The sequence below is a fragment of the Bos grunniens genome, chromosome 24 (assembly GCF_055505025.1).
Source record: "Bos grunniens cultivar Pamir isolate PY7600 chromosome 24, Bosgru_T2T1.0, whole genome shotgun sequence".
NCBI classification, from domain to species: Eukaryota; Metazoa; Chordata; class Mammalia; order Artiodactyla; family Bovidae; genus Bos; species Bos grunniens.
In genome coordinates this window covers 11,357,175-11,381,930 of record NC_141188.1, presented here as the reverse complement: position 1 = coordinate 11,381,930, position 24,756 = coordinate 11,357,175, and positions in this window count along the sequence as shown.

Below are 24,756 nucleotides of genomic sequence, written 5' to 3'. Positions count from 1 at the left end.
ACAGAGTCCATAAGACTGTTCTATACATCAGTGTCTCTTTTGCTGTCTCGTACACAGGGTTATTGTTACCATCTTTCTAAATTCCATATATATGTGTTAGTATACTGTATTGGTGTTTTTTCTTCTGGCTTACTTCACTCTGTATAATAGGCTCCAGTTTCATCCACCTCATTAGAACTGATTCAAATGTATTCTTTTTAATGGCTGAGTAATACTCCATTGTGTATATGTACCACCGCTTTCTTATCCATTCATCTGCTGATGGACATCTAGGTTGCTTCCATGTCCTGGCTATTATAAACAGTGCTGCGATGAACATTGGGGTACACGTGTCTCTTTCCCTTCTGGTTTCCTCAGTGTGTATGCCCAGCAGTGGGATTGCTGGATCATAAGGCAGTTCTATTTCCAGTTTTTTAAGGAATCTCCACACTGTTCTCCATAGTGGCTGTACTAGTTTGCATTCCCACCAACAGTGTAAGAGGGTTCCCTTTTCTCCACACCCTCTCCAGCATTTATTGCTTGTAGACTTTTGGATAGCAGCCATTCTGACTGGCGTGAAATGGTGCCTCAGAGTGGTTTTGATTTGCATGTCTCTGATAGTGAGTGATGTTGAGCATCTTTTCATGTGTATGTCTTCTTTGGAGAAATGTCGATTTAGTTCTTTGGCCCATTTTTTGATTGGGTCATTTATTTTTCTGGAATTGAGGTATAGGAGTTGCTTGTATATTTTTGAGATTAGTTGTTTTTCAGTTGCTTCATTTGCTATTATTTTCTCCCATTCTGAAGGCTGTCTTTTCACCTTGCTAATAGTTTCCTTTGTTGTGCATATGCTTTTAAGTTTAATTAGGTCCCATGTGTTTATTTTTGCTTTTATTTCCAATATTCTGGGAGGTGGGTCATAGAGGATCCTGCTGTGATGTATGTCGGAGAGTGTTTTGCCTATGATCTCCTCTAGGAGTTTTATAGTTTCTGGTCTTACGTTGAGATCTTTAATCCATTTTGAGTTTATTTTTTTTTTTTAATTATAACAGATTTTTAATTAAAAATTGATAATCCAATTCTAAAATTTATACAAATATGCAAGTCTAGAATATATGAAACAACCTTTAAATAAAGAACAAATTATTGAACATAGTCTGTGATTTCAAGGCTTAGCATACAAGGATCAAGACAGTGTGATGTTGGTATAAGAAGAAATAAGTAGATCAGTGGAACAGAAGAGAGACAAGAAATAGACCTAAATAAGTTCATTTGTATCATTTTTTTAGATTCCATATACACTATCTTTAAAGGTGCTATTTGTTTTTATGTATCCATGAGTCTGTTTGTGTTTTGTTATACACATTTGTTTGTATTATTTTTCAGCTTCCGTATATAAGTAATATCATATACTGGTTGTCTTTCTCTGACTGTTTCACAAAGCATAATATTCTCTAGGTCCATCCACATTGGTCCAAATGGCACAATTTCATTCTTTTAATGGCCGAGTAATATTCCATTGTGTGTATGTGTGTATATGTACACACACTGAACATTCTGTATCCAGTTGTATATTGACAGACACTTGAGTTGATTCCATATCTTGGTTGTTGTAAGTAAAATAATGCTGCTGTGAACATTGGGGTGTATGTATCTTTTCAAATTAGTGTTTTAATATTCTTTGGATATAAACCCAATAGTGGAATCGTCTGGTAGTTCTGTTTTTAGTTTCCTGAGGAACCTCCATACTGTTTTCCATAGTGACTGCACCAATTTCCATTCCCCCCAACAGAAAAGAAGGGTTCCTTGTTCTTCACATCCTCACCAATGTTTGTTATTTGTGATGATAGCCATTCTGCCAGGAGTAAGGTGGTATCTCTCTGTAGTTTTGATTTTCATTTCTCTGATGATTAGCAATGCTGAGCATCTTTTCATGCACCTGTTGGCCATCTGTATGTCTTCTTTGGACAAATGTCTGTTCAGGCCTTCTGCCCATTTTTTGATTGGGTTGCTTGGTTTTTCATTGTTGAGTTGTAGGAGCTGTTTATTTTATTTATTTATTTATTTATTTTATTTTTTTTTTATTCTTCCAATTTTATTTTATTTTTAAACTTTACATAATTGTATTAGTTTTGCCAAATATCAAAATGAATCTGCCACAGGTATACATGTGTTCCCCATCCCGAACCCTCCTCCCTCCTCCCTCCCCATACCATCCCTCTGGGCCGTCCCAGTGCACCAGCCCCAAGCATCCAGCATCATGCATCGAACCTGGACTGGCAACTCGTTTCCTACATGATATTTTACATGTTTCATTGCCATTCTCCCAAATCTTCCCACCCTCTCCCTCTCCCACAGAGTCCATAAGACTGTTCTATACATCAGTGTCTCTTTTGCTGTCTCGTACACCGGGTTATTGTTACCATCTTTCTAAATTCCATATATGTGCGTTAGTATACTGTATTTATGTTTTTCCTTCTGGCTTACTTCACTCTGTATAATAGGCTCCAGTTTCATCCACCTCATTAGAACTGATTCAAATGTATTCTTTTTAATGGCTGAGTAATACTCCATTGTGTATATGTACCACAGCTTTCTTATCCATTCATCTGCTGATGGACATCTAGGTTGCTTCCATGTCTTGGCTATTATAAACAGTGCTGCGATGAACATTGGGGTACACGTGTCTCTTTCCCTTCTGGTTTCCTCAGTGTGTATGCCCAGCAGTGGGTTGCTGGATCATAAGGCAGTTCTATTTCCAGTTTTTTAAGGAATCTCCACACTGTTCTCCATAGTGGCTGTACTAGTTTGCATTCCCACCAACAGTGGGAATTCCCACCCACACCCTCTCCAGCATTTATTATTTGTAGACTTTTGGATCGCAGCCATTCTGACTGGTGTGAAATGGTACCTCATAGTGGTTTTGATTTGCATTTCTCTGATAATGAGTGATGTTGAGCATCTTTTCATGTGTTTGTTAGCCATCTGTATGTCTTTTTTGGAGAAATGTCTATTTAGTTCTTTGGCCCATTTTTTGATTGGGTCGTTTATTTTTCTGGAGTTGAGCTGTAGGAGTTGCTTGTATATTTTTGAGATTAGTTGTTTGTCGGTTGCTTCATTTGCTATTATTTTCTCCCATTCTGAAGGCTGTCTTTTCACCTTGCTAATAGTTTCCTTTGATGTGCAGAAGCTTTTAAGGTTAGTTAAGTCCCATTTGTTTATTTTTGCTTTTATTTCCAATATTCTGGGAGGTGGGTATAGAGGATCCTGCTGTGATGTATGTCAGAGAGTGTTTTGCCTATGATCTCCTCTAGGAGTTTTATAGTTTCTGGTCTTACGTTGAGATCTTTAATCCATTTTGAGTTTATTTTTGTATATGGTGTTAGAAAGTGTTCTAGTTTCATTCTTTTACAAGTGGTTGACCAGATTTCCCAGCACCACTTGTTAAAGAGATTGTCTTTTCTCCATTGTATATTCTTGCCTCCTTTGTCAAAGATAAGTGTCCATATGTGCGTGGATTTATCTCTGGGCTTTCTATTTTGTTCCATTGATCAATATTTCTGTCTTTGTGCCAGTACCATACTGTCTTGATGACTGTGGCTTTGTAGTAGAGCCTGAAGTCAGGTAGGTTGATTCCTCCAATTCCATTCTTCTTTCTCATTTTAGACTAGGAAAACAATTAAGATGTTTACTTAGCCCTATCAGTTTCTGAATTCTAACTGAAAAAGAAATACTTTTAAAATATATGAATTATCCACAATAATGTGAAGTAACACTTCTTACAGCTTACTGGGATGTTGTTTTTACAGCGTGAAGAATGCTTTTTTCTCTCTAATGCAATCAGCCTTTTAAATAACAGTCATTGTTAAATAAGAATACTAATATATATGTCATTTTCCCTGATAACTATGTTATACTTTTAAAATTGAATTGCTGCCAAAAGAAATATTTCAGTTCAGTTCAATTTACATGTCTATTGTGGCAGCTTTTATGTTCTCAGTCCTGGCTTCCTAATGGCAATCATAATTCTCAATATGAAAAAAAAAGACACTTTTCCGCTTTTCCCTAAACAACAGGACAACTCATCATGTGCTTTATTTTGAAAAGGGCATCGTATTTCTGAGACACATTTTATTGGTACTGGCCTCAAGTTTTGAGAGATGAAGAGCACACACATTTTATTTATTTATTTATTTATAGAATATACACAGTTTTACTTATTGAGCTTGGGAAAAGTGTGCAAAGCCACTGAGGTATTAGATCTTAGTTGTAGATGACCGAAATCGATTCTCATTAACCTAAACTAGATGACAGATGGTAAGTCACACCATTAATGGGAAGATCGAAGGAACAGGTTTATAGTGAGGACAGTAACGATAGAGACTAGGTCTTGGAACGTCAGTGAAATTGCAGGACCCAGGTAGCCTGACGGTGCTGTGGCTACCAGCACTCAGACCTGGCAGTTATTAATAGATGATGCCACTGGACTCTGTCATGAACAAATGCTTCCTTGTTTCCGACCCTTTCTGCCCCTTGCTCCAGTTTCAAATTTCTCACTGAACCAATCTGATCAGTTTTCTAAAGCTGCAGTAACAAATGACAACAAGGTTGATGGCTCAAAGAAGAGCTATTTATTCTTCCAGAGTTCCAGAAACCAGAAGTCCAAAGTCAAGGCACTGGCAGGATTCATGTCCCACAAAATTTCTAGAGGAAAATCCTCCCTTGCCTCTTCCAGCCTCTGCTAGCCCGGGGGTTTCTTGGAGCTATACTTTATTTCATTTTAAATAATTTGAAATGCAAAAAACTGTCATAAATCCAATCCCTCCATTCCATAAAAGTCACAGGGAGCTCCTGGGCTACTGAATAGGTCTGTGCAGTATAAACATATCTCTCATCACACAAAGTTCTCTTGGACAGCACTGCTCTAGAGTATTCCCTGAACAAAAGAGGTGGTCTCGCCTACCAGGTTTCAAACAACGAAGTGTCCTTTGATTGCCTATTACTTGTATAGTAAGTTCAATTTTATTTTTTCATCATCACCAGGATAGTTGTTTATTCCACATTTGGATAAAATTTCACTGCCTCACTCAATTCCACCCACCATTGATGGCTTTCTCCACTCTTGTGGCTGTTCATGCAAAAATTAAGGACTTCCTTCACAGACAGATTGTTAAGCAGTGGACTCTTCTCTTAATATGTATTCTGCAATATAAAACCAGCCCACCATGCAGGAGAAATCGACTATGGAAAGCTCAATTATGATCTGAGTGTTTACTGTTTTACAAGCATCTCAGACAGTAAAGCGTTTGCCTGTAATGCGGGAGATGTGGATTTGATCCCTGTGTGGGAAGATCCCCTGAAGAAGGAAATGGCAACCCACTCCAATATTTTTGCCTGGAAAACCCCATGGACAGAGGAGCCTGGTGGGCTACAGTCCACGGGTCACAAAGAGTCGGACATGACTGAGCAAATTCACATATCGTGCATAAATTGAACTAGCCACTCATCTATGACATTTCCCCCAAAGTCAATGAACATGGTTTCTGTAACTAACATGAGGTGTTGCACTTCAGGTTATTATACCCAATTACCTGCTTACAAAATATATGCTTCCAACTGCTAGCCTACAAGTTATAGTAGGTGAAAATTTCACTGGAAAAATAGTGAGGCTTATTTGAAATTAGAAGCAAACCCACAGAAAAAGAGTCTACTACAGACATTGTGATAATTTGTGCTCCATTTTTATTATTCATTATTTTTATTTTTCAAGAGTATATTGTTTTTCATAGCTGCCTGAGTTCAGCTCTGTTCACTCACTCAGTTGTGTCTGACTCTTTGAGATCTCATGGACTGCAGCACACCAGGCTTCCCTGTCCAACTGCCAGAGCTTGCTCAACTCATGTCCTTCAAATCAATGGTGCCATCCAACCATCTCATCCTCTGTCAACACCCTTCTCCTCCCTGCATTCAATCTTTCCCAGCATCAGGGTATTTTCCAATGAGTCCATTTTCCATATCAGGTGGCCAAAATATTGGAGTTTCAGCTTCATTATTAGTCCTTACAATGAATATTCAGGACTGATTTTCTTTAGGATGGACTGGTTGGATCTCCTTGCAGTCCAAGGGACTCTCAACAGCCAGCCTTATACAACACCATGGTTCAAAACCATCAATTCTTCAGCACTCAGCTTTCTTTATAGTCCAACTCTCACAACATGACTACTGGAAAAACCAAACCTTTGACTAGATGGACATTTGTCAGCAAGGTAATGTCTCTGCTTTTTAATATGCTGTCTAGGTTGGTCATAACTTTTCTTCCAAGGGGCAAGCATCTTTTAATTTCATGGCTGCAGTCACCATCTACACTGATTTTGAAGCCCAAGAAAATAAAGTCTCTCACTGTTTTCATTGTTTCCCCATCTATTTGCCATGAAGTGATGGGACTGAATGCCATGATCTTTGTTTTTTAAATTTTGAGTTTTAAGCCAGGATTTTCACTCTCTTCTTTCAATACCATCAAGAGACTCTTAAGTTCTTCTTCACTTTCTGTCATAAGGGTGGTGTCATCTGCATATATGAGGTTATTGATATTTCTCCCGGCAATCTTGATTCCAGCTTGTGCTTCATCCAGCCCATCATTTCACATGATGTACTCTGCATAGAAGTTAAATAAGCAGGTGGCAATATACAGCCCTGATGTACTGGTTCCCAATTTGGAACCAGTTTTTGTTCCACGTCTGGTTCTAACTGTTGTTTCTTGACCTGCATACAGATTTCTCAGGAGGCAGGTAAGGTGGTCTGGCATTCCCTTCTCTTTTAAGAATTTTCCAGTTTGTTGTGATCCACATAGTCAAGGCATTAGTGTAGTGAATGAAGTAGAAATAGATATTTTTTATGGAATTCTCTTGCTTTTTCTATGATCCAACAGATGTTGGCAATTTGATCTTCTGGTTCCTCTGCCTTTTATAAATCCAGTTTGAACATCTGGATATTCTTGGTTCATGTACTGTTGAAGTCTAGCTTGGAGAACTTTGAGCATTACTTTGCCAGCATGCGAGATGAGTGCAACTGTGCAATAGTTTGAACATTCTTTGGCATTGCCTTTTTTGGGATTGGAATGAAAACTGACCTTTTCCAGTCCTATGACCACTGTTGAATTTTCCAATTTACTGGCATATTGAGTGCAACACTTTCACAGCATCATCTTTTAGGATTTCAATAGCTCAGCTGGAATTCCATCACCTCTGATAGCTTTGATCATAGTGATGCTTCTTAAGGCCCACTTGACTTTGCATTCCAGGATGTCTGGCTCTAGGTAAGTGATCACACCTTGATGGTTATCTGGGTCATGAAGATCTTTTTTTGTATAGTTCTTCTGTGTATTCTCACCACTTCTTTTTAATATCTTCTGCTTCTGTTAGGTCCATACTGTTTCTGTCCTTTATTGTGCTCATCTTGCATGAAATATTCCCTTGGTATCTAATTTTCTTGAAGAGATTTCTAGTCTTTCCATTGGATTGTTTTCTTCTATTTCTTTGCATTGATCACTGAGGAAGCCTTTCTTATCTCTCCTTGCTATTCTTTGGAACTCTGCATTCAGATGGATATATCTTTCCTTTCTCCTTTGCCTTTAGTTTCTCTTTTCTCAGCTATTTGTAAAGCTTCCTCAGACAACTCCATTTTGCCTTTTTGCATTTATCTTGGGGATGGTTTTGATCATCACCTCCTGTACAGTGTTACAAGCCTCTGTCCATAGTTCTTAAGGCACTCTGTCAGATCTAATCCTCTTCTCCAATTAGACATATTTTCAGATGTTTCAGATGTGGTTAATTATACTTAAAATATTCCTTATTTTTTGAGTCAACTTTTTTTTTTCCGAATGAGTGGTTAGGGTTTGTGATTTTGTTTCCTAAATTAATCATTTATTATGCTTTAATATTTGGTAAAGTTTTAAATGTACTCGTCAAACTTTAGGAAAAATGGCTAAGTTAGTAAGATTTAGTAATTTGAGTTTCGTTCATCACCCCAGGTAAAAATTTGACTTCTACCCCTGGTGGTGGTAGTGGTTTAGTCACTAAGTTGTGTCTGACTCGTGTGACCCCATGGGCTATAGCCCACGAGGCTGCTCTGTCCATGGGATTCTCCAGGCAAGAATACTGAAGTGGGTGCCATGTCCTACTCCAGGGGATCGTCCCAACCCAGGAATCGAGCCTGGGTCTCTTGTAGTCTCCTGCGTTGCGAGCAGAATCTTTTACTGACTAAGCCACCCGGGAAACCCCCACTTCTACCCCTGGGTTGTCACTAAATGAGGGATTGTGTTGACAAACCTTGATCCTGGTGATGTTGTGGGAAGAAGGGAAGGAAGCTGGTGATGGATGATTTCCTTTCAATGTGCATCATTGATTTTTCTATCCTGTAGTGATTCTTGTGTTTCCCCAGATAGCCAGGTTACCTGTGGCAAATTCCATTTTTTCATATCCAGTGTTTACACCAAATGCTTATGTTTAAGACTTCATATGTTAGAGAACAGTGTTTAAATTATCTTGGGACAAGCTTCAGAAGCTAACTGAAGTGAATAGTGCAACATGTGGCAGCATTATCTTGTTGCCTTGTTTTCATAAATGAATTATCCAGTTAAATATCTCAGAGAGTCCTGCTTCGAAGCTCTTGTCCTCAATTTACAGATTACTTCATGTCATTATTACATTTTTGGAAAATTCATTTTATTGGTGATAATATTTTAGTGCTTCACCAGAATGAATATTTCTCAACTTGATCCAGTGACACAGTCAGTCTCACCCATCCTGCGTGACATGTTACACAACTTTGTCACAATCTGGGTCTGACTGCTATTCTAGTCATGATATTTCAGTATCAAAGGGCATTCATTTGTTGTTGTTTTACCTTTCTTCCATTAATTAATGCATTTCATTCTTTCTTCTTTTTTTTGAAAAGTTAGAAGGAAATATGGCATAGGCTAATTCTGCCATTAATGAAGAGCTTAAAAAAAGGAATTCTGTGGAATTTTTCTGTAATGAATTTTAAGAGTTAATAGTAGAGTGAAAAAATATTTGATATTTCAGCAATGCTAACTTTTTGTGTGGCATCAACAAATATATTCTAGGAAATGAAAATGTCATGGTATACAACTTTATAATGTGAAATTCTGAGAAAGTGGCAGTTAAAATCTCAAATACAGTATCAGGACTCATTTAATACATGAACATAAAAATAGTTTGATGGCTGTGACTTTTTTCTTTTCCTATCAATAAATAGAATGTCTGTAAATATTTTTAAAGACAAACAATACTTGTAATGTACTACTAATCCTAGACCCATAATATATAAATGCCATCTACAATAGTAAAAATTCTATTTTGCATTGCATATATTTCTCTTTGATTCACTCAAATAGTGCCTACTGTAAAATCTCAAGAATTTAAAATGAAGAAGGAATGTTTCTGGGTAAACATTAAAAAGCTTGTTGTTAAGATGCCTAATTGCTCTAATTAAAAAAGGATTCAGTAATTCTATTACACCTTTAGTAACATGATCATTAATTAGTAGCTGCATGTGATTCATATGTTCCCCATTGGGGAATCAAACCCTGGTCTTCCACATGACAGGTGGGGATACTCACCACTGTACTGATGAGGACAGCAGTTTATATATAGGTCAAAACAGTTAAAATGGAATTCTTTGAAAGATACACTAAAAACATTTATTAATGATGTAAATTAGTATATAAATAGATATTTTTTCCCTATTATATTGTAGGGTGAAGCATAAATAAACATGCTTTTGTAAGGTAGGCAGGATGACTCACCAGGAGGAAAAATAAAATAAATGTAGCTATATAATTTAGATGGATGAATATGGCTAGATCAATTTTGCTGTAAATTTGATGAGCATTTTAATATTTAACAAGTGATACATATCTATTTCTTTCAAAATATCTGGGAAATGAGTAAGATGAAAATAGTTTGTGCTTTCTTAATAAATTTGTAATGATACTCTTTCCTTGATGGTAATGTGTAAGGTTCTGATTTTGTATCTATGAAATACTTAAAGATGGAGAGGAATTTATACACTATGACTAAAATCATTTACTGACAAAATATGACTACTTACTGTTTAATTTGGTTAAGAACCAAGAAAAAATATGAGGCAAATGTTTTCTCAGCACATTTGTTGGCTATTTATCATGTTGCCATATAAAAGAAAAATTTCCACTTAACTTGAAGTGTTGGTTGAATGATAGCTTGAAAAGAATCTTAAAGGAGCAACTATTTTAACTAGTGGAAGATTAAATGAGATAACTACTAATCCGTTTCCCAACTGAAGATTTCATGGTTGTACAGGGTAGACCTTAAGCAAAATACATTTATCATCTGATTCATAAGTAAGCAGACCTTACTCATAAGAATTATTGAGGTAGTACATGGAAATATCTGCCAGAAGGAAACTTGTGAATTTCCTTATTCTGATATGTTTATGTATTTTTCCCTTGAATTAAACAAGACAGCCAGCAAAAAAATAAGCTCAATTTACAACTAAGGTTGAGTAATTTGAAATACATTTCACAAAGAAAGTTACAAATTATATTCATATTATTTGGGTCATTGTTTTAAAAGAAAGTGAGGAAAACTGTTTCTTTTCTCCAAAAAAAGAGTTTTTTCCACTTTGACTTAAATGAAAGGGTCTATTGTATCACATCAACTGCCCCTCTACCTTCAAGTATCCTGAAGGAAAGTGAAACCGTTGGTCACTCTGTGGTGTCCGACTCTTTGCGACCCCATGGACTGTAGTCTGCCAGGTTCCTCTGTCCATGGGGATTCTCCAGGAAAGAATACTGGAATGGGTAGCCATTGCCTTCTCCATGGTATCTTCCTGATCTAGGGATCAAACCCAGGTCTCCTGTACTGTTGGCAGATTCTTTTCTGTCTGAGTCACCTGCAATGGTTGCTGCTGCTGCTGCTGCCAAGTCACTTCAGTCGTGTCCAATTCTGTGCAACCCCATAGAGGGCAGCCCACCAGGCTCCCCCGTCCCTGGGATTCTCCAGGCAAGAACACTGGAGTGGGTTGCCATTTCCTTCTCCAATGCATGAAAGTGAAAAGTGAAAGTGAAGTCACTCAGTCATGTTCGACTCTTCGGGACCCCATGAACTGCAGCCTACCAGGCTCCTCCATCCATGATGGGATTTTCCAGCCAAGAGTACTGGAGTGGGGTGCCATCGCCTTCTCCGACCAGCGATGGTTAGCTTCAGTTTATTTATTAACTATAATGGGAATCCCTATAGGTTTAAAATCTTGGTGAACTTTCTATTTTATACACATTTTAAAAACCAGAGAAAAAGTTTGTAGTCATCATAGCACTATTTATTGGTAGTGATGAATCCTATTACATTTATGACTGTATTATATCAGTTAATGCATTTTCTGTGCAGTGATGCAGTTCCACCCTAGACATCCATCAGCAAAATGAATCTTTTTTCAAGGTCTCTGCATGAATGCTAAACAAATCAATAGAAAATATGCAGAATCAAAATGTGGAAGATAAATCCATGTTAACTGTAGCTTGACTAATTCTGTTATTCAACACTTATTTGAACAACTACATTGTCTTACATTGTAATATACAAACACCCACCTTTTCCAAGTTAAACTTATTTTTGTTTCAATCAAGCCTAATTTATCAGTTTTAGTAATCAAAGAGGACATTGGATATTTTAGAGAGAAAGAGGGAATATGGCAGAAATTACATAATGTTTCCCCACATATTAGATGTTACTATTTGAGTTCTTCATAACTGTTCCTTTCCATACAGTTTATGTCCTCTCAGCTGATATGTTGCTGGCATCAATTTCCTCCTATCAAAATTGCATTTCCACTTTCAGTTTCTCTCTCTGGAAATATCATTATGATCTTAACTGCTGATGTCAAAATACCATCTCTATTTATCCCAGGAACAGAGATGATGAAGAAGTGTGAGGAAAATGTCATTTTCAGTAGGATAATCTCCAGTGATATTATCCCACAAAGAACTTTCTAGAATATTTTTTTCCTCTTATTATTTTCTCCCCTACTTCTTTTCACGAACAGTTGATCTTGAAATCTAAACATCCAATATACGGCTAGGAGACAAATGTCCCCTGCCTCCTCTGTCTGAACAAGCCCATTACAAACTTCTTGTGATTGACTTAAATACTTGAGACCGTATTTCTTGTAATAAATTCTTTGTCACAGCTCAGGTGCGCTGCCCCGGGTGGCTCAGTGGTAAAGAACCTGCCTGACAAAACAGGAGATGTGGGACACGTGGGGTCGAACCCTGGGTCAGGAAGATCCCCTGGAGAAGGAAATGGCAACCCACTCCAGTATTCTTGACTGGGAAATCTCATGGACAGAGGAGCCTGGGGGGCTACAGTCCACAGGGTCACAAAAAGTCGGACACGACTTAGCTACTAAACAACATAGCCCAGGTACAGTGACTATCATAAATTTGTGATGGTAGAATTTGTTAAGGAGGTTTACAAAAATATTTTGAATGATCATTTTAAATCTTATTTCACCTATCATTTAGGTTTTGCTTAATACTCCATTTCAAAGGGAAAAGAATAATAACAAAAACAAAAAAGGATATATTTGCTCAGTGATGATTCTGTTAAGACTTTTTTCATGCATTTACAGTCTTAATTCTCATTTTGTTTTTCTAGATGAAATCTATTATCAAGTTTACAATTAGAGTGAACTGGGGATTGGGAATGGGCAGTACTGTTTTCTTAACCCTCCCCTTCTTTTGATTCCTACAGAAGACTTCATGAATTTATTGGACATTTTACTTATCATGATTTTGTTGTTTTTACTCTTTTACTAAAGTTTTTACATTATAAGAAAATAAACAGCGGCCTGTAATTATAAAGACATTCCAATCTAACTTTAGGAACAATGGTAAACAGAAGGGAGTATAAGTAAAAGGCAGTTGAGGGAAGTTTAACAAATATAAGTAAGATTTGTAGCAATCTTTATTTTATTGATATTTTCATGCTTCTTACTTTGAAATATTTCTTGGTTAGCTTATAATGAAAATCAGTTATTAGTCACAGTTGGTGTTGCAGGATCCCTGATCCCATAAGTAGCAAGCAGCTTAGTGTCACCTGCCTGCTGGTACGGTTTCCCTCTCTCTCTCCTTATTAATTGTTAAGGTCTAGGTTTGGGAAAACTGGAGATTCATTCTGATTAACTGTATTTCAGTCATTTCTAGTTTTAATTTTTTCAGCAAGGTTCAGGCATAGTACAAGCATTCTTATGTGAATTTAAACTTTATTTTTATTAATGAAAAGTTTAAGAAAAACAGAGTTGTCATACTGTTTAAATATGGCTGTCTAAAAAAAGATGTTATCAGATGTTTTTTCCATCCAGTTTAGTACTATCTGTAAAACATGCTATATGTATGTGATATTTGATTAAATTATTTTAAACTATATCTTTTACAGAATTTCTTTGACACACATAAGAACAAAGGAAATTTATAGTAATCATGAGACAGTATTTTATCTTAAAATAATTACAGGTAAAAATAAATAAGAACAGTGCAAAAGTTAGTGAATTCCCAAATACAAAATAGGTCTCCTGAAAAAATATTTTCATCCCAATTTTACAGAGACTTTCTAAGGAATTTGTCAGTCTTTTATAATTTATAATTCATGGAGAGAAAGACCACAAGATATTTGTGATTTAAATAAAGTTTAACTATAAATTAATAAACAATTTATTTTTCCTAATGAGTATAGTATTTGAGTGGAAGTAATCATCATTTATATATTTTTTTGCTACCTATTTAAATGTGACACAAGCCTTAGAAAGGGTAGATATCTATAACATTTTATATTGAATAGCATATGCTCAACTGTATGATCTATAAAACACATAAGATCAAACATAATAAGTACATGATGGGAAAAAGTTTAACAGAAGAACATGCTATAAAACTATGTAAGTAGAAAGCATGAATCTTCAGTTTCCAATAATCTTCTTTAAATCTGAAAAGATGATAAAACATCACCTAAAGATGGGAATACCAGACCACCTGATCTGCCTCTTGAGAAGTCTGTATGCAGGTCAGGAAGCAACAGTTAGAACTGGACATGGAACAACAGACTGGTTCCAAATAGGAAAAGGAGTACGTCAAAGCTGTATATTGTCACCCTACTTGTTAAACTTCTATGCAGAGTACATCATGGGAAACACTGGGCTGGAAGAAGCAGAAGCTGGAATCAAGATTGCTGGGAGAAATATCAATAACCTCAGATATGAAGATGACACCACCCTTATGGCAGCAAGTGAAGAGGAACTAAAAAGCCTCTTGATGAAAGTGAAAGAGGAGAGTGAAAAAGTTGGCTTAAAGCTCAACATTCAGAAAACAAAGATCATGGCATCTTGTCCCATCACTTCATGGGAAATAGATGGGGAAACAGTGGAAACAGTGTCAGACTTTATTTTGGGGGGCTCCAAAATCACTGCAGATGGTGATTGCAGCCATGAAATTAAAAGACACTTACTCCTTGGAAGCAAAGTTGTGACCAACCTAGATAGCATATTGAAAAGCAGAGACATTACTTTGCCAAGAAAGGTCCGTCTAGTCAAGGCTAAGGTTTTTCCATTAGTCATATATGGATGTGAGAGTTGGACTATGGAGAAAGCTGAGCACCTGAAAAATTGATGAATTTGAATTGTGGTGTTGGATAAGACTCTTGTGAGGCCCTTGGACTGCAAGGAGATCCAACCAGTCCATTCTAAAAGAAATCAGTCCTGGGTGTTCTTTGGAAGAAATGATGCTGAAGCTGATGCTCCAGTACTTTGGCCACCTCATGCGAAGAGTTGACTCATTGGAAAAGACTCTGATGCTGGGAGGGTTTGGGGGCAGGAAGAGAAGGGGACGACAGAGGAGGAGGTGGCTGGATGGCATCACTGACTGGATGGACGTGAGTTTGAGTGAACTCTGTGTGTTGGTGATGGACAGGGAGGCCTGGCGTGTTGCAATTCATGGGGTGGCAAAGAGTCGGACACGACTGAGCGACTGAACTGAACTGAAACTCTGTAGGGCTTCCCTGTGGCTCAGAGGATAAAAGCGCCTGCCTCCAACGTGAGATACCCAAGTTCGATCCCTGGGTCAGGAAGGTCCCCTGGAGAAGGAAATGGTAACCCATTCCAGTATTCCTGCCTGGAGAATCCCATGGACGGAGAAGCCTGATAGGCTACATACAGTCAGTCCACAGGGTCGCAAAGAGTCAGACAAGACTGGAGCGACTTCACTTTCACTTTCATTTTAACTCTGTCAGATATTTTATTTGAAGATATATAATTTATCTGTTGGAATTAAAAGAGGGGAATTAGCCATGTGCCTTCTTGAAAAAATGCAAGCATGTAGCTAAGATTCAGATGAGACAAGGATGGGTGAGAATGTGCCCTAAGCACTCTTTCATTACTGAGAATGATGAAAATGCAGAGATGGGGTTGTCTTACACACTTTTGAAAAAGTCTTAATTCTTTTCTCTTTGAAAGAGATATGGCATAAAACATCATCACAATTTTTTGCTTGTATGAAATAGGATACTACTACCTTCAATAATTTTAAAAGCGTTCTCTATGCTGTTTCTCACAATGCTGTCTGGATCACCTATTGTTTCATAATAATGGAGGATGAATATAAATATTGTCACTCACTTCTCCTTAAGTATTTTATACTGTATGTGAATTCTGGGGATTAGGGAGGGAGGATTGAGGTAGCCCAACACTCAGTTCAGTTCAGTTAAGTCGCTCAGTCGTGTCTGACTCTTTGCCACCCCATGAATCTCAGCACACCAGGCCTCCCTGTCCATCACCAACACACAGAGTTCACTCAAACTCACGTCCATCGAGTCAGTGATGCCAACCAGCCATCTCCTCCTCTGTCGTCCCCTTCTCCTCCTGCCCCCAATCCTTCCCAGCATCAGGGTCTTTTCCAATGAGTCAGCTCTTCACATGAGGTGGCCAAAGTACTGGAGTTTCAGCTTTAGCATCATTCCCTCCAAAGAACACCCAGGGCTGATCTCCTTCAGGATGGACTGTTTGGATCTCCTTGCAGTCCAAGGGTCTCTCAAGAGTCTTCTCCAACACCACAGTTCAAAAGCATCAATTCTTCGGTGCTAAGCTTTCTTCACAGTCCAACTCTCACATCCATACATGACCACTGGAAAAACCATAGCCTTGACTAGATGAACCTTTGTTGGCAAAGTAATGTCTCTGCTTTTCAATATGCTATCTAGGTTGGTCATAACTTTTCTTCCAAGGAATAAGTGTCTTTTAATTCATGGCTGCAATCACCATCTGCAGTGATTTTGGAGCCCCAAAAAATAAAGTCTGACACTGTTTCCACTGTTTCCCCATCTATGCCATGAAGTGATGGGACCAGATGCCATGATCTTCGTTTTCTGAATGTTAAGCTTTAAGCCAACTTTTTCACTCTCCTCTTTCACTTTCATCAAGAGGCTTTTCAGTTCCTCTTCTCTTTCTGCCGTAAGGGTGGTGTCATCTGCATACCTGAGGTTATTGCTATTTCTCCCGGCAATCTTGATTCCAGCTTGTGCTTCCAGCCCAGCGTTTTTCATGACTAGGGGAAGAATAAGCCCTATTCTGTAGGACGTTTTTCTTGTTCATCAGAGTCTGACACACGGAGGCCGGTGAAGGTATAGGTTAAGATCATCTTAGGGGTTGTTGACATGTTGTGGGAAATTGTTATTGATGATTTTTATATTTTTGTTACTAGAGATTGAATTCATTGAAAGTATGCATCAATAGCAGTGCCATAGGTTAAAAAAGAAAGAAAAGAAAAACATTTGAAGCATCTACACTGGAGAGGATGGGAAAAAAAGCAAAACCAATTAGGAACAAAGGTTTTCTGGGCACTAATCAGGGCTCAGTTGATGCAGAGTTAGGAAATCAATAAAGAGATCAAATCTGAAGCATTGTTATGTTATTTTCCATTACACTTCATCAGTCTGAGAGTTGCTATAGAGAAGCTAGCTGGGTGGATTGATCTAGGGTAAAGGTAATCCTGTTGTTTTTTAGTTACTAAGTCTTGTCTGACTCTTCTGTGACCCCATGGACTGTAGCCCGCCAAGCTCCTCTGTCCACAAGATTGGAGTGGGATTCTGTTTCCTACTCCAAGGATCTTTCCAACTCAGGGATCAAACTTACATCTCCTACTTAGCAAGCAAATTCTCTACTGCTGAGTCATCAAGGAATCCAAAGGTACTCCTAGTATAAGGCTCCTCCGTCCATGGGATTCTCCAGGCAAGAATACTGGAGTGGGCTGCCATTTCCTTCTCCAGGGGATCTTCCTGACCCGGGGATTGAACCCAGGTCTCCCGCATTGCAGGCAGAGGCTTTAACCTCTGAGCCACCAGGGAAGCCCCCAGTATAAGGCAGAAGAGCCTAATCGTGGAGTCTAACACACAGAGAGATGTTCACAGAGCACGCAGTCGGTATGGTAAGGAGGAAATGAGGGTCAAGAGACTAGGGGTATGTCTGAGGCTTGAGAACATTCATTGAATAATCCCTGGGTGATAGAGAAATGTGGTCAGAAACTGGCCTATTTGACTTAGTTTCATAAAAAGGAGCATTTCAAATGAATGACAAGATTTGGACAATTATCAAAAAAGAGTTTGGATAACATGGATAAAAATTGAAGGTCATTGGAGGAAAAAAGTCAATAAATTCAATTTAAGAATGTTGCATGGACTATCAAACCTGAATATTCATTGGAAGGACAGATGCTGAAGCTGAAACTCTAATACTTTGGTCACCTGATATGAAGAACTGACTCCTTGGAAAAGACCCTGATGCCGGGAAAGATCGAAGGCAGGAGGAGGAGATGACAGAGGATGAGATGGTTCGATGGCATCACCGATTCAATGGATGTGAGTTTGAGCAAACTCTGGGAGTTGGTGATGGACAGGGAATCCTGGTGTGCTACAGTCCATGGGGTCCAAAGAGTCAGACAAGACTGAGTGACAACTGAACTGAACTGATGGGATGTTGATATAAATTTTTCCAGATTCTTAGAGACAAATGTGTTCATTTCAATGCTATGTTTTAATATTGAAAAAAAATGTTGAAATTAAAATTCTGGAAAAAAGTTTTATTTAGTTTACCTAAAATATCAGCATCAGTCAGTATTTACAGGACACTTTCGCACTTTCCAAAAGGTGTGTATTTCCACCATTCAGCTTATTAATTTGTGGTAATGCAATACTTTAAACTGCAAGGAGGTCAAACTAGTCAATCCTAAAGGAAATTAACTCTGAATATTCATTGGAAGAACTGATGCTGAAACTGAAGTTCCAATAATTTGGCCACCTGATGTGAAGATCCAAGTCATTGGAAAAGACCCTGATGCTGGAAAAGATTGAGGTTAGGAGAAGGGGATGACAAAGGATGGGATGTTGGGTGGCATCACTGACTCCATGGACATGAGTTTGAGTAAACTCCAGGAGATAGTGAAAGACAAGGAAGCCTGGGGTACTGCAGTCCATGAGGTTGCAAAGAGCTGGACATGATTTAGCAACCGAACAACAATAAGCAAAGATAAGAAATGAATACGAAGCACCCTGAGATGTTCTAGGACTCACAAGCATTTAAAAATAGCTAAAATTTCATGTGTGAAAGGAGTGGTGAATGGGGGATACTTTGACTAGAACTTGTGGTATAGATTTCTCTCCCTTCTAAGAAATAAATAGATCAAAAGTGTACATTGAGTGTGCTATTTCAATTGTCTGTATCTGAGAGAAAAATATTAATTACACAGTGAATCCAAGTAAAACATGGCACTGCCTTGAGAAGCAGCTTTCACAGAATCATCTCAGTGCCTAGAAGACAAGTGTCTTTATGGTGTTAATATTGTAAACTTAAGTTGGTGAGAGGAGAGTGAAAGTTTTAATTGCATCCTAAAATTGATTTACATCATAGTACTAGGGAAAATGACACAGAACATTTGTGAAATTCCAAGATTGATAGAATTGTATAGAAATAAAGCTACAGCAAAATAGTTTTAGGACATGCTAAGAAAGCCATTTGATCCCATATTAAAAAATATCTCCACTCACCCTTGAATAACTTTTTAATTGACTATTAGCCTATTAATTAGCGTGAAAAGTAAAATAGACTCTTCTGTGAAGACTCTTACTGTGAAGATAAAACAAAAAGTGTTTTTAAAATTATGCAAAATATTAAGATAGAATAAATTTTGCCCAGAGAAGGATTTATTTGTTTTTGACATTGTTAATAGAAGAATATAATTGCAAATTAAGTTTATTATCATTTTTATGCCAGCATCTTTTTTTCTGAACTTCTCACTGAGAACGTTGATGGATAAAGAATTACAAATGGGTGTGTTTCATTTCAGAAGTACATCAAATGTTAATGCACTATAGAAAGCTCTTTCATAAAGTAATATGAGCATCTGTGTTCTGGGAAATCTTTTCAACTATTACAAATTTTATTCTGCCTGAGTTATTTTGTTCTTTTCTTTTATTCTGATTCCACAGTAAAGAAACCATGTGGAAACACCCCAAAATCTGTAAGAAGCTGTTTTTCTAATCAGAAAATTTGACTTTATCCTGGTGTGTCCAGTCCAGTGGCTCTTTTCATGTTTTTAATCTCCTATATTTTTCTGCAAATTTCAACATCCACCTGTCATTTTTTTTTAACTCATTCAACACATATTTATTGAGTACCTAGAGGATGTGAAGAACTGTTCTAAGATTTAGAATTAGAGTGGTAAACCAGGGCCTAATGGCCTGTCCTCATTCGTGTTACCTCAGATCTTTAAACTTCAAGAGACATATTGGAACTAATAGCTTCAACTCATATTTCCTAGATGTTCATAATCAGGATGATGTAAAGCTGCACAAATTTACAGAGCTGACAATCTCTCCCTCCTAAATTCCTTTGCTCTCTCATTGATACAGTGATTTTCTAAGGCACAATTTTCGTATGTTATCCTAACTTCTTCTTCTTCTTTAATATCTAGAGAAGTCCTGTGGTTAATATCATATCAGTTAATCCTTATATACAAATTATTTTAAAAATATAAATTCATTTGTATTACCATGGTGATCACATTGATCCTTAATTTTATGATTCTCTGGTTGGAAAGATACAAAAACAATCTCCTCCTTAAACTCTCTGAACTCGCCTTTATAAAATTTTCCATTTCATCCTGAGCCACAAGGCAACAACAGGTAACAAAAGGTTGGCACCCCTTTTTGTTTATAGCTAAATCGTAAGGTATTTTCCTTTTCCTGTGTTATATTTGATTCATGTATTTATTTCCTTAGCTTCTGACCTTATTTCTGTCTATAAAAACATATTTTCAGTTGATCTTTGTTCTATTTCTTAGTTAAAATTGTGTATGTTTGTTTCCATTCATCAATATAACCCAACATATACTTGCCTGGTTGCCATTCTCCCAAGCCTGTCTTGGCATTCAGAGGTGATCCAACCACAAAGGAGGGAAGTCTGGTATGCTGCAGTCCATGGGGTTACAAGGAGTCAAAGGGAAGGCTGGCGTGCTGCAATCCATGGAGTCACAAAGAATCAGGCATGACTTAGTGACTGAACAACAGCAAGAAGGTCATACTATGTGTGAGGTAGAGTTCTAAGAGTTCTCCCATTGTAACTCATTTAAAACTCATAGAAAACACTATAAAATAGTATAATATCTGATATCCCATTTTTTAACATGAAGAAGCACATCATAGACGGTAAATGCTGAGGTCACAAATCCAGAATTCAGATTTTAGCAATGTGTTTGGAAAGGCCACTCTCTTATATCCCTTTCCATATAGATTGTGGCAAAGCATTCTGATGATTATAGCTTTATGTTGGGGATAAATTAATTGTAAAAGAAGAAAGAAATGGCAGTTCAACCTCTAGCTTGAATTGTAGGTTGAAGGATGCCAAGGCAGCAGTTTATCCCTCATAAGAGTTGAAGGATTTACTCTTGGAATTTTGGGGTCTCAAGTTCATAGTTAAGCATACACCTATGGAAAAAAAAAGTCTGCTCATTCTCATAAAAACTCATTATTAATTTTAATATACATTTGATTCTTAAAGCAAACATTAAAAAACTGAGTAAAAATTTCTTCTCTGAAAGAGTGGTGGAGTGAAACATTTTACATTCCATTTTATCCTTTTTAAATTATGTATACAGTTAAAAAGATATCGATGTGGATTTTTATTGTATATCCTGTCCTTTAGCTTTTGACCATGTTTTCAGGGTGACTATCAATTACTAAGATACCTTGATATTCTTCATTTAAAATATATCCCATTATCCATAATTATTACTTAATATTTACATAATATTTAATATCTTAAAAATCTCTATGAATCTTCAGAGAAGTGTCAAAACCAATTAAAACTTCTAAAATATGAATATAATTATGCTTACATTTGAAGTATTATCTTAACAGTATATTGTCCTCAAACTATAATAATAAATGTAGAAATACTTAGGAAAGAAATATTTTCAAATGAAATGACATGGAATGGTGTGTTTGCTTATTAAATCTATGATCTAATTGTTGATGATTTTAGTATTGTTTTAAAAAATACTGAACTTTCCACATTGTAAATTGACATACCTCACTATAAGGAATGAAAAGGACAAACTAGAACTAACGATAATTATATAGAAAGTGTGTAGGAATGGCTTTAGCCAAAGTATAAGTTCACTAATTGTAACAGGATTTCTGTGTTTTCATTCTAATTGGTTGGCAAGGTGTACAGGACTTGAGTGGAAATCTATTCCTAGATGCTCATTATAAGTAAATGCAGTCAAGCATCATCATATCCTAAAAATCTAGACTGAAAATGACACTTCTGGAAGGACCATAGACAGGATGTGTTAAGGTGTTTAAGGGTAATCATTAAAATGTGACACAAAACTCTGAGAAGAGTCAGAGAAATATCTTCATCAAATAATATTGTTTTAATAAAGAATATAATTTATTGGAACCTAAAGCAACAGATTTTTTCTACTAGTCAAGCAAACTTGTAAACTAAAAAAAAAAAAAAATTAGGGCAGAAATTAGTTTAGATGGATGGGTAAAAGTACATAAATAATTGTCTATAATTGAATCTGGCACAATAAAAATGGGTAGAGCAGAATAGCTGTAGGGTACAAAGTTTAGACCTTTCTAAAATTTCATGTATACACACAATTATTTCCACTGACTCCAAAAACAGCCTCGTTTATTGATCGGACAACAGGAGTTTATTTATTTTAACTACATATAAAACACAGTTTCTGAAAGGGAAAAAGCAATAGGAGCTTATTTCCCTTCATATACAATAGACATATTACATCTAGGCATTAATGCCTCAAATTTTAGCTAGCTGCTTCTCAGAATATGAGCTTTTAATTTTAATGCAGCATTTCTCTGCCTTTTCAAAGTCTTAATGGACCAGATTCAAAATGTTAAGAAAGATGGATCAAATAATTTCACAATAGCTCCAGGAAAAAAGAATCAGAGTCATTGGATTTAATTCTGTTGGATGCATTAGTATTTAAGTTTAAATGAAAGCATTGATTTTCAGTCTTAGTTAATATAGATTGAGGAATATTCCTAGAGTTATCTATTTAAAGCTAAAATTAAAATATAAATGAAAAATTTCCCTTAACTTCATAGCTATATGGCAAGCCTTTTAGCTAATATTATATTAATGCTATATGTATAATTGTAATTTAGAGCAATAGGCTATTAAGTCTCTGAATTATGGTCTCAGAATTGAAATGAATGTTTCCATAATCTATATACTTAGTTCACTTTGCATCAGTCATGAAAATATTGGGTTGGCTAAAAAGTTCATTTAGGTTTTGCCATAACATCTAATGAACTTTTTGGCCAACCCAATATAAAAACCTAACCTAGAATTCACACTTTGTGGTTCTTTTACACAGCAGAGAATTATTTCACTGAATTCCAGGGCTCTATGAAATGACTAATTTATATCAAACTTGCACAGATATTAAACTCTTCAGAGTTGGGGCAGTGTCTTCTTGTTTATGATGATTCATTCATCATGATTCACCATGATTCATCATGGTTCTTAGATCTATGTGGTGCCATGAAACAAATACAGATACACTGATGCGTGCATACATGCATGCTTCATTGCTCAGTCACATCTGACTCTTTGTGATAATATGGACTGTAGCCCACCAGGCTCCTCTGTCCATGGGGTTCTCCAGGCAAGAATGCTGGAGTGGGTTGCCATGCCCTCCTACAGAGGATCTTCCCAACCCAGGGATAGGACCCAGGTTTCCCACACTCTAGGCAGATTCTTTACCATCTGAGCCACCAGGGAAGCACAGATAAACTGGTACATGATGTCTATACTCTCTGTACATATAAAGAGTTTTGAAGAGCTCAACAATTCAAATATATTTTAGCATCTGTGGTTGTTGTTTGGTAAGAGGTTAAGGGGACTCTCTTGATGGAGGATTAAATTTGTCCGTGAGATTGCATTATGCCAAGTATTATCAAAAGGGTTCTAGAACATTCCAAACGAGAGTCTGATAAATCACCACTACTTGTGCAAAAGGAACAGAAACATCACCTGGGCTCTGGAGCCCACAACTCCTCTTCAACAGAAGAGGAGCCACTTTTGGTTTTGTCCATTTTCTGAAAGATTTCTGAAAAAGATACCCCATGTGCAAGGGAAAAGGAGAAGCTCAAGCAAGATGGTAGGAGGGGTGAAATCATGTTTAGAATCAAACCCCATACCCGCCAGAGATACTTGGAGGACTCAAACAACACCTTATGGGCAGTAGGACCTGGAGACTCTGCAGAGACTGATCCAGACCTGCCTTTGAGTGTTTGAGTATATCCTACGGAGGTATGGGTCAACAGTGGCCTTCCACAGGGGCACGGGCTCTGGGTACAACAGTCCTGGGTGTGGCATAAACCCTCTTAGAGGAGGTCGCCATTAACCCCACCATGGAGCCACTGAACAGACAACCCATAAACTGCAGAACAATTATACCAAATAAATTCTCACACTGTTAAGAAAGTTCTAGGACCTACAACAGATTTCCCAACCTGGGGATCTGGCAAAGGGGCTGAGAGCCCCCAGAGAATTTGAATTTGGAGGCCAGGGGAACTTACATATAACTGGGGAAGCAGACTCTTGGAGGACACAAACAAAGTCTTGTGTGCACCAGCACCCAAAAAATGGAGCAGTGACCTCACAAGAAACTGATTAAGACTTGCCTGTGAGAGTCCAAGAGTCTCTAGCTGAGGCATGGGTTGGCGTTGGCCTCTACAGGGTCCGGGGCACTGAGTGCATCAGTGCATGCACAGGACCTTTGAAGGAGGTCAACATTGCCTTCATTATCACCACCATAGTTTTCTCTCAGGTCAAATAATAGGGAAGGAACACAGCCCCGCCCATCAACAGAAAATTGGATTAAAGATTTACTGAACATGGCTCTGAGTGGGGGCAGGAGGGCCGAGAGGAGCTACTTCAAGTTCAACATCAGAAGGGGCGGCCATGAGGAGATATCGCTCGTCTAAGCTAAGGAGCAGCAGCTGCGCTTTGCTGGAGCAGCATGAAGAGATACCCCACGTCCAAGGATAGAGAAACCCAAGTAAGACAGTAGGTGTTGCAAGAGGACATCAGAGAGCAGACACACTGAAACCATAATCACAGAAAACTAGTCAATCTCATCACATG